The sequence below is a fragment of the Rutidosis leptorrhynchoides genome, chromosome 5 (genome assembly GCF_046630445.1).
Source record: "Rutidosis leptorrhynchoides isolate AG116_Rl617_1_P2 chromosome 5, CSIRO_AGI_Rlap_v1, whole genome shotgun sequence".
In the NCBI taxonomy this organism is placed as follows: domain Eukaryota; kingdom Viridiplantae; phylum Streptophyta; class Magnoliopsida; order Asterales; family Asteraceae; genus Rutidosis; species Rutidosis leptorrhynchoides.
The window spans coordinates 127507274-127519831 of NC_092337.1; positions in this window are offsets into that span (position 1 = coordinate 127507274).

The window sequence follows — 12558 nt, forward strand, 5'->3', positions numbered from 1 at the left end:
TAAAAATTATCCCTTTTACGACAAGAATTTTTCTTAATATATAACTATTAGTTAACTCATCCATGATAAGGGACTTCTCTTCAATTAACAGCACGTGGGACTTAGATGGTCAAATAGTTTTATTTAACCTTTTAATCTTATCACTATAATTATAATTCTATATCATTAAGTTTAAAGTTTAAGTAACCTAGATAAGTTCTAACTTTTATCTTATCTCAAATTTATATCTCATTAATTTGAATTCATCCTCATCATCTTATAATACCTATCATAATAATATCTTAATCAAAACACATTATTCTTAGCAAGTCTTTATATATATATATATATATATATATATATATATATATATATATATATATATATTTTAATAATCATAATCTTTTATATCTATCAACTTTTAATTTTTTATCTATAACTTAACTTTAATTCGTCCTTAAATTCTTATCAATGTCATTATCACACTATTATCAAAGTTTATAACTTTTATCAACTATAATCAACTAATACTTATAATATTCATATACTTTTAATCGTATTTATCATCATAGCCGTTAAATTATTATTAATAATATTATCATATAAGTAATATGTAAAAATTGAACTTGTAAAAGCGTTGAAACTACAGGGACTAGATTTGTAATTGGACAAAACTCACAATTCCATTCACGTACATAAATTTGGTCATAATAGTACTCCGAAATTTTTTTAATATTTCTTTTTGTTTTAGTATCACTTTATTAACTTTTCTAAAACTGTAGAAAGCTAGGGGCTATTTAAGTAACTTGTAGATAATCCACCATCTTCTTTCTTTTTTTTTTTTTTTTGGCTACTGTACGTTGCCTACTAACATCTCTTTTAAATTCTTACTACTTCTATTAAGTTTCAGATTTATTTTATAAAATTTACTAATATTGTTTCATTCATATTATAATTCATACATATTAAAGATCATAAACTTCACTCTTTCTTAGTCATAACTTAGATTATAACCTTAAAGAATTAAACAAAATTAAAGTATGATAAACGCTTAGGTTTATGGGATACCTTAGGAGTATTAGAGCAAGGAAAAGTGGCGTTTGATGGGGCTAGTAAAACCGAACAGCAGCAGTAGCAGAACAGTGGTGTTTGGTGGCAGTTTTGGGCTCCAACTGAAGGGCAGCAGGTAGTGTTGATGTCTGCAGAAAAACAGCAGCAAAAACAGCATCCAAGCATGGCTTTTGGCTGTACTTTTCTGAACAAAAGCTTTGAATAACAGTAACAGTAGTAGCCTTGCTTGCTTCGGTGGTGTCATGGTGGTGTTAAGGTGGTGGTGTTTAAACAAACAATGGAAGCTTGAAGGTGTAGGTGACGTGTGGTGGTGTTTCTCGGCTTCAACAAAACTGAGAGTGTGGTGGTGTGGTGTGGTTGTATAGTGGTCGATGGTTGTGATGAAGGTGGTGGTCCTTTGCTCGTCGAACAACAACAATAACAAGTGGGTTTCGATCCGAGTCGGGTTGAGTAGCTTTTGGATGGTGTTTTGAGGTGGTGATGGTGATCGTCCATGGTGGTGGTGGCGATGACCTTGGGGGGCTGAAACATTTGAGAGGGAGATGATAGAATTGTGAGTTGGTAACTTGCTTTTGTGAATTAGAGAATGAGACTTAGGGTAGATATTTATAGATAAAACTAGGAGATGTCATGGTAGTAATCCAAGTCCAATTAGGATTAGAATTGTAACATTTTATTATTATTTTACCAATTAGGATTATTACGTATTTATTTATCTTATTTTTTTAATATATTTTTTTTCGGCAAGTATATACTTAAATATATATCTTATATTTTTTTTATTAAAGTTATTGTGATTATTATTATTAAAGTGACATTTACTTAGATTACATTTTATTTAATTATTAATCGTAATAATAACACTAATAATAATAACAGTTTTTAAGGTTTGGGTTAAATTTTTAATATTAAATGGTATTAGGGTTTAGCATTTAATGCATAGGGTTAGGTTTAGGGTTTTAAATAATATTAGGGTTTTAGTATTAATTACTTTATTTATTATATCCCGGATAACAACCCTAACGCTAATACACAGAGTATGACATTGAAACCCTAAAGGCAATTTGGTAAATTCAGAAGGGAAAAATGAGGGTTGTTATAACCAATCTAAACAAAAAGGGATACTCGGTATAATAATTCATCATAGAATGTAGTTCAAGTACTTGTGTCTATTTTGTTAAACATTTATAAAAGCGCATGTATTCTCAGTCCCAAAAATATAATAAAAGGGAGTAATGAAACTCACGATATAATATTTTGTAGTAAAAATATTCATTCGACTGAACTGAACAATGCAGGGTTGGCCTCGGATTCACGAACCTATATTATTCATATATATATTAAAACACATACTCGTAATCGAACAATTTCATATATTATGACTTTATATATTATATATTTAATTTGTATATATATTTGAAAATGATTATATATATATATATATATATATATATATATATATATATATATATATATATATATATATATATATTAAAAAATACCTAATTGGTTATATATGAATATTTATATAAAGATTGTTAATATAATTAATTCATACTTATATGTAATATTACTTATAAGTATATTTTTATATACATAATAATATATAAACTTAATAATAGTAAATAAAAGTTGTATTTGATTATCATGATAATAGTAATAATGACATTACTTACAATAATAATAATAATAATAATAATAATAATAATAATAATAATAATAATAATAATAATAATAATAATAATAATAATTAAAAATCATAATAATATTAATGATACTAGTAGTAAAAATGATAATAATAATAATAATAATAATTATTATTATATAGTTGTAATGATAACAAAATAACAATTTTTGGTAAAAATGATAATAATTTTTAATATTAACATTACTAATAACGATAATCATATTAATAATACTTTTGTTACTAATAACAGTAATAGTACTAAAAATGATACAATGCTAATATTTATGAAAATAATTTTAATTTGTAGTATGATAGTAATAATAATACTTAACCTAACAATAATAATAACAATATTTATTTTTGTAATTATAATCGTAATAAGAATAATAAATGATATTTACTACTTGTATTAGTAATAATAATAACAATAGTAATAATTCTATTACTAATAGTACTAACAATAATAATAACAATAATAATAATAATAATAATAATAATAATAATAATAATAATAATAATAATAATAATAATAATAATAATAATAATAATAATAATAATAATAATAATAATAATAATATTGAAAAACTACCTCAACAAGCTTTTAAAAAAAATGGCTGCCACCAGCAGGGCTCGAACCCGAGACCTCTCGAATACCCGAACACACACTTAACCATTACTCCGTATCAAATTATCTGATTTATATCTCCCCGAAATTTATATAACTAAAAATAAACTGTTTCCATTTTCTTCTTCATTATCTCCAAAACCAATTTGATTGGAATAACTCGTAAACGTAATAGGATTTACAGGTTTAATTTAGGCTGTGAGAATGTAACGAAACTGATTAATTGTGGTGGATTGGGTTAATAGGAAGAAAAAATAAATAAAAAAAAGGCTGTAACATCAGGTTCATGAACGGTTTGAAACTCAAACCTCAATCTGGATTTTTAGAATGTTTTAGATAAAAATTATAACATGAAATAGGTAGTTAAACGTTCCTAGAAACTTTCTGGATCCTCAATTGATTCTAAAACATCAAATTGAGTTCGAATTTCATGATGAACACTTCGGTTGACTTTTTAGAAATTAAGTTTGACTTCAAAATTAGAACTCGATATGATGAATTGGAAACTGAGACTTTGCAGATAGTTTGAGTAAAAGAATCCTAACAAGACTGCATTTTCACATTTTGAAAATTCATTTGAATTTTGGCTTTTGTAAATTTGAAGTCAAGAACAGAGGTTATCGAACTTGTTACTGGGTTTTTCTGTTTAAGTTCTCGTAATGCAGCAAAGAGTTTATAGAATGTAAGTAATAGATAGATGCTGTAACATGAATTGATTGGAATTGTATTGTAGTGATCAATGATATCGACGTATAAAAATAATCAGACTGGATTATCAATTAGGAATAAGAAAAAGAGAAAAATAGAAAGAAAACAGATACTGAATGGAAACAGATTTCGTACACTCTTGATTTTGATTCATAATGAATTTTGTTTGATATCAGGTTGATTGGAATCAACTTGAAGACAGGAACAAAATTAAATCACAGTTTGATTGTGATTAAAAACAGTTTGTACGGTTTATTTGATTTTTAATTATCTTTAATTAATATTAATAATTAATAATAATAATATTCATATTTTTATTAATAATAATAAAAATACTAATAATGATAATAATAAGATAAATTCAATAATAATAAGACTAATGATATAAGTGATAACGATAATAATAAATTTAAATAAAAATTATAATTTTTAGTAATAATAATGATAATATTAACAATGATAACAATAATATTATTGTAACAAAATCAAATATTTCAAATTTTATATTTATGCATATAATAATATTAATAATACTGATATTAATACTAATATTAATATTTATTTTTAATCATAATGAAGTACTAATAATAATATTAATAACTATATTTTAACCTGTATTATATTTTATTAATTATGTAATGCCATATTTATAATAACTTTTATTGAATATTTATAAATTTTATATATATTACAATATACATATAATAATAATTATACATAAAAATCATATATATATTCAATATTCATAAACATGTTTTAAATACACATTGCAATTTTTTTATATATTTAATTCTAATAATTAATATCATATTGTATATATTCAAATTATATTATTTTAACAAAACATTTTAATAAACAAATTCTATTGAATTGAAAAACGTTTCCGCACGTTTAAAAATAGATCAATCGAATATTATGAAATTTAGTTCTCCATAACTTTTGTCTAGCTTTCGTTATTTAACACTTTGTTCCTATTTGCAGATCACTTTACCAATTATTCCGAGTACCGTTAAAAAGGAACGATTTCTCAAATCAACGTGGACCTCACCATAGAGACCCGTAACCACCTCATAATGTATCTAATAATTCAATCATTTGATATTATCTTTTTAATTTTGTCGATGAATATATTAAACTTATATTGAAACAATATGTTCATTTATAGTATTATACATCTAATACTTTGTTAACGTTTTCAATTAATATAACTATATGTTATATATACATATCTATATACACATAAATGTTCGTGAATCGTCTAGCACAGTCAAAGGGTAATTGATTACATGAATATAATTCCAAAATTATTGAGACTCAACATTACAGACTTTGCTTATCGTGTCAGAAACAAATAAAGATTAAGTTTAAATTTGGTCGGAAATTTCTGAGTCGTCACAGATCAACTTGAATACCTTCTTTGTTCACTACGTGTCCGAGGAATTGAACTTCTTTCAACCAAAATGCACACTTTGAAAACTTAGCGTACAATTTTTCCTTCCTCAACAATTCTAGCACTTTTCTCAAATGTTCTCCGTGCTCTTGATCATTCTTTGAGTAAATAAGTATGTCATCGATGAAAACAATAACAAACTTGTCAAGATATGGTCCACACACTCGGTTCATGAGGTCCATGAACACAGCGGGTGCGTTAGTCAATCCAAACGGCATAACCATAAACTCATAATGACCGTAACGAGTTCTAAAAGCAGTCTTCGGAATATCATCCTCCTTCACTAGCATTTGATGATACCCGGAACATAAATCAATCTTCGAATAAACTGACGAACCTTGCAGTTGATCAAATAAATCATCGATTCTTGGTAGTGGATAATGATTCTTGATGGTAAGTTTGTTCAACTCTCGGTAGTCGATACATAACCTGAATATACCATCCTTCTTTTTGACAAACAACACCGGAGTTCCCCACGGTGATGTACTTGATCGAATGAAACCACGCTCTAAAAGTTCTTGTAATTGACTTTGTAATTCCTTCATTTTGCTGGGTGCAAGTCTGTAAGGAGCACGAGCTATTGGTGTAGCTTCTGGTACAAGGTCTATTTGAAATTCAACGGATCGGTGTGAAGGTAGTCCCGGTAATTCTTTCGGAAATACATCGGAAAATTCTTTTGCGACGGGAACATCATTGATGTTCTTTTCTTCGGAATTGACTTTCTCTACGTGTGCTAGAACGGCATAGCAACCTTTTCTTATTAGTTTTTGTGCCTTCAGGTTACTAATAATATTTAACTTCGCGTTGCCCTTTTCTCCGTACACCATTAAGAGTTTTCGTTTTTTACGTATAATGCGAATCGCATTTTTGTAACATACGACTTCTACTCTCCTTTTTCAACCAATCCATGCCAATTATCATATCAAAACTCCCTAACTCTACTGGTATCAAATTAATCAAATGTTTCTCCAACCAGTTTAATTTCTCGATTTCGACATATTTTATCTGTTGTAATTAATTTACTGTTTGCTAATTTGAGTAAAAATTTATTATCCAAAGGCGTTAATGGACAACTTAATTTTGCACAAAAATCTCTACTCATATAGCTTTTATCCGCACCCGAATCAAAATAAAACATAAGCAGGTTTATCGTCAATAAGAAACGTACCCGTAACAAGCTCCGGGTCTTCCTGTGCTTCTGCCGCATTAATATTGAAAACTCTTCCGCGGCCTTGCTCATTAGTATTCCCTTAGTTCGGGCAATTACTCCTAATATGGCTCGGTTTTCCACAACCATAATAAACAATGGCGGCATTATTTGTTCCTTTTATTTTGTTAGCCACTGGTCCGAAAACTTCACACTTCGTCGCACCATGACCATCTCTATTACACTTGGTGAAAAATGTCGTGCAGAACCCAGTCGGATGGTATCCTTCACACCTTTGGCATGGCCTTTTCTGCCTCTTGTTGTTATTGGAATTGTTGTTGTTATGGTTGTTATTGTTGTTGGGGCGGTTGTTGTAGTTATTGTTGTTATTGTAGTTGTTGTTGGGATTGCAATTTTTGTTGCGATTATTGTTGCGGTTATTGTGGTTGTTGTTGCAATTGTGGTGTGATTGTTGTTATTGTTGTATTGGTGACCCTTGTCACTGTTTTCTTCCTACTTTCTCTTGACTAGTTTCATTTTGGCCTCCTCGGCCGCCTGCTCTTTAATTATTCCCTCAATCTGATTTATGAGTTTGTGAGCCATTCGACTTGCCTTTTGTATGGAGGTGGGCTCGTTTCAACTCACATCCTCCTGAATCCTTTCTGGTAACCCTTTTACAAACGCGTCGATCTGCTCTTCTTCATCTTCGAACACTCTTGGACACAATAGGCACAACTCTGTGAATCGTCGTTCGTATGTGGTAATATCGAATCCTTGTGTTCGTAATTCTCTAAGCTCTGCCTTAAGCTTATTGACCTCGTTTTCGGGATGGTACTGCTCATTCATCATGTGTTTGAATGCTGACCATGGTAATGCGTAAGCAACATCTTGTCTCACCTGCTCGAGATAGGTGTTCCACCATGTTAACGCAGTACCTGTGAAGGTATGCGTAGCGTACTTTACGATGTATTCTTCAGTACATTTACTTATGGTAAACACTGATTCGACCTTCTCGGTCCACCGTTTCAATCCGATTGGTCCTTCGGTTCCATCGAATTCCAGAGGTTTACAGGATGTGAACTCCTTGTAGGAGCATCATACACGATTTTTTGTGGAATTAGTTCCATTACTAGATTTAAAGTTATTGTTGTTTTGCATTGCAGCCTATACTGCGGCTATGTTTGCTGCAAGGAAAATACGGAAATCTTCCTCGCTCATGTTCATGTTGTGTCGAGTAGTCGGTGCCATTTCCTTCAAAAATAGCCAAAAGAGTTCAGTTAATCATATAGAATATTAGGAGTATTCAATAGTATTTCGTAGCATAATATGAACTTATTTATAAAAGCGTTTTCTTCATATTAGAGTTTTATAATTCAAATTTGGGTAGTACCTACCCGTTAAGTTCATACTTAGTAGCTAATATACAAATCAACTACTACAATTCTATCATGAAAAACTGATAATAATTTTTCTCGTTCAAATTTTAATACAATATTTTACAAACGTACAATACCACTATTATACATACAGCTTGAAATATAGCACATAATAACTTTGATACAAAGCAGCTGTGAAGACAATTCTAGTTAAACGCAAATTGTTCAGTAAAGGCAATAAAGACACGTAATTCATAGGACCAGAAACAAGTCGTGCATTCGGGTTTTACTAATACTATTTACCATCCTTGGTCATGTGAAAAATAACCGTTGTGGCCGTTGGCAAGGCAGCACATTGTAACGTCATCAAAAGGATGGGGGTTACGTAATATCCAACAGCGCCGTAGCAAGTTAAAAACTTTATTTCTTACCTCAACTACTGAATCTGTCACCTGTGGGAATGTTTTATTAAGAAGTTGCAACCCAAAGTTCTTTTTCTCAATTTGATGAGAGGCGAACATCACTAACCCGTAAACGTAACATGCTTCTTTAAGTTGCATGTTTGAAGCCCTTTTTAATGAATTGAGTCCTATATTGGGATATTCGGAGTCAAAATAGACCCTCAACCCGTGGCGGAAAATTGCATTAGGGTTTCCCGCACACATAGCCTTATAGAAAATATGGTGTAACTTAAGGTTTCCCCAATGCGATATACACCACCTATCGAAGGAAAGCCTTCTATAAACCAAGGCATGCCTGGAACGTCTTTCAAACGTCTTACAAACTAATTTTGCCATAAACAATTGAGCCGAGGAATCCTGACCAACTCTAGACAAGATTTCATCAATCATATCTCGTGGTAGGTCTTCTAAAATATTCGGTTGTCTATCCTTAACGTCCATTTTGTGTTTTTATACTGTAAAATAGATGAAGATTAGATTCGTAAACGATAATTAACAAACAATACAAGCAATTTTTACATATAACATAAAAGTACAAGCACGCTACAATACATATATTACACGGCATGGTAAAAGTAATTGATTACAACTCTTTATTCAGACTCACTTGTTTCTTCCTCCTCGGACTCGGTTCGTTTTGCTACTTTCCTAGGGATAAATAGTGGACTCGTACTAATACGAGCAGTCCTTTTCACAACTGGTCTAGAAAAATCCAGTCATTTAGATGTTCCCGGGCTATAGTTAAAGTTTAAGAAATATGGATGTTTACGGTATATTCCGTCAGGGTATTTCATGTTAACATATAGTTCATCGGGTTTGTGGTCAGGTTTCTCTATTTTGATAGCTTTTCCCTTATTGTTTTCTTTTGCTTTATTAAATTGGGCCTGGAAAATTTCTATTACTTCATCGGAATCCTCATCGGCATCCGATTCATCAGAAAATTGGTAATCTTCCCAATATTTTTCCTCCTCAGCGGAGACACCACAAACCATTTTTAACTTTGGTCCATTGGTTGAAGATTTTCTTTTATTTAACAGTTTTTATGTGATTTTTATTATTTCCTCCTCCGGAACTTTTTCTTCTTCCGGTTCCTCTTCTTCTTCCGGTTCCTCTTCTTCTTCCGGTTCTTCTTCTTCCGGTTCCTCTTCTTCCGGTTCTTCTTCTTCCTCCGGAATTTGTGAATCTTTGCAAAATACATTCGACTCTTCATTGTTATTAGGTGAGTCGATGGGATTGGTACTGGAAGTAGACATCTATAACACATTAACTAACACATTAGCAATATACCACATAATATTTACATGTAAAAATATATAGTTTCCAACAAAAAGTGTTAAGCAATCATTTTTTAAAGTAAACACGGTCGAAGTCCAGACTCACTAATGCATCCTAAAAAACTCGATAAGACACACTAATGCAAATTTCTGGTTCTCTAAGATCAACGCTCGGATACCAACTGAAATGTCTCGTTCATATCGATTATAAATGTTTCATATTAATTGGTTTCGTTGCGAGGTTTTGACCTCTATATGAGACGTTTTTCAAAGAATTCATTCGATTTTTAAAACAAACCATATCCTTTATTTTATCGATAAAGGTTTAAAAACATAACGTAGATTATCAAGTAATGATAATCTTAAATAAAACGTTTACACACGACCATTACATAATGGTTTACAATAATATTATACAACAATTTAAGTTCCCGAATGCAGTTTTTAAACAATATATTACAAGCATGCTGACTCCAAATCATGTCCTTAAATTAGCATGCAATAGCGGAAGCTTTTAGTAATCACCTGAGAATAAACATGCTTTAAACGTCAACAAAAATGTTGGTGAGTTATAGGTTTAACCTGTATATATATCAAATTGTAATAATAGACCACAAGATTTCATTTTTCAATAACATGCAATCTGCATAAAAATCATTCATATGGCGAACACCTGGTAACCGACATTAATAAGATGCATATAGAATATCCTCAAAATAGAATCCTTCATCTGTATAATAATAAATCGAAGTACTAAAGCATTCCATTTTCCAGAATGGGGGGAGTTAGTGCCCGTAGATCTACCTTTAGGATTCGCGTCAATTAGTGGTGCCATTATACCGGCTCCATACCATTTTCCAGCATGAAGGTTGTATAAAAAACACTAATTCTTAGGTTACCAAACTAAAAATGACGATATTCGGTATAGTAATCTAACCATAGAATATAATTTCAAGTACTTGTGTCTATTTTATAAGACACTTACAAAACTGCATGTATTCTCATTCCAAAAATATTAGATAGTAAAAATGGGACTATGACTCACTTTCACAGATTTTCAATTCGTCGGAAATAAGACTTGGCCACGGGTCGATTCACGAACCTATAACAAATATATACATATATCAAAGTATGATAGAAATATATTCATATCATATTTTATTACGTGTTGACGAATTAAGTTGTTAAGTTAGCAGTCCAACATTAGTAGTCCATAATTAGTAGTCCACAGTTAGTAGTACATAAATAAATCAATATATCATATTATGCATATTATCGCGAATCAATCCACGACCCAGTGTATACATGTCTCAGACTCGATCACAAACCATGGTATATATATTATTTTAGAATTAACCTCGACCCATTATATGCTAACTCGAGCATTACCGCATATAGTGTCTTATGGGTTATTCAAAATAATATATATAGATAATGTCAATATGATATGTCAAAACATTGTATACGTGTCTATGGTTTATCCAGGTATATTATATATATATATATATATATATATATATATATATATATATATATATATATATATATATATATATATAGAATATAGGATAAGTTAATTAGGATATGGTTAGTATAGATTTGTTATAAAATTTTCGTAGCTAAAACTAGTAATTCTATCCAATTTTGTTTTACCCATAATTTCTTCATTTCAAATCCGTTTTGTGTGAATCAAAAGGCTATGGTTTCGTATTGAACCATAATTTATTAATCTAAAAAGAAAAAGTATAGGTTTATAGTCAGAAATATAGGTTACAAGCCATTTTTGAAAGAGATAGTCATTTCCGTCGAAAGAACGACATCTTGATGACCATTTTGAAAAACATACTTCCACTTTGAGTTTAACCATGATTTTTGGATATAGTTTCATGTTCATAAGAAATATTATTTTTCCAGAAGAACAACTTTTAAATCAAAGGTTATCATAGTTTTTAATTATCCAACCCAAAACAGCCCCCGGTTTAACTACGACGGCGTTTGTCCGTTTTACGGTGTTCTTCGCGTTTCCAAGTTTTAAATCATTAAGTTAGCATATCATATAGATATAAAACATGTGTCTAGTTAATTTTAAAAGTCAAGTTAGAAGGATTAACTTTGTTTGCGAACAAATTTAGAATTAACTAAACAATGTTCTAGTGATTACAAGTTATAATCTTCGAATAAGATAGTTATATATATGCATATATGAATCGAATGATGTTATGAATATCATTACTACCTCAAGTATAGTAGGTAAACCTACTGGAAATTATTAGAAAATAACTTGAGCTTTAAAGGATCTTTGATGGCTTGAAAGTTCTTGAAGTAGAATCATGACACGAAAACAAGTTCAAGTAAGATTACTACTTGAATTAAGATAGTTATAGTTGTATAAATCGAATCAAAATTTGAACATGAGTATTACCTTGAATTAGAAAGATAACCTACTGTAAATAACAAAGGTTTCTTGATCTTAGATAATTACTTGGAATAATTTTGAAAGCTTGGAAGTAAGCTAGCAAACTTGAAAGTATTCTTGAAATGTTCTTGAGTAGTTGTTTTGTAAGTTGATTTATGTATGGATTTATGAGCTAGATTGATGTAGATTTTGATGAAGATAATGAAGAACACTTAGAACATCATCATAGAACTAGAGAGAGATCAAATGGATGAGTGAAAATTGAAAAATGAAAGTGTGTGAGTGATGGAAGAAAAACGTGAATGGGGGTGTCCATATATGCAAGTTGTAATTTGATTTTTAGTGTAATAATTCTAGCTAGTTG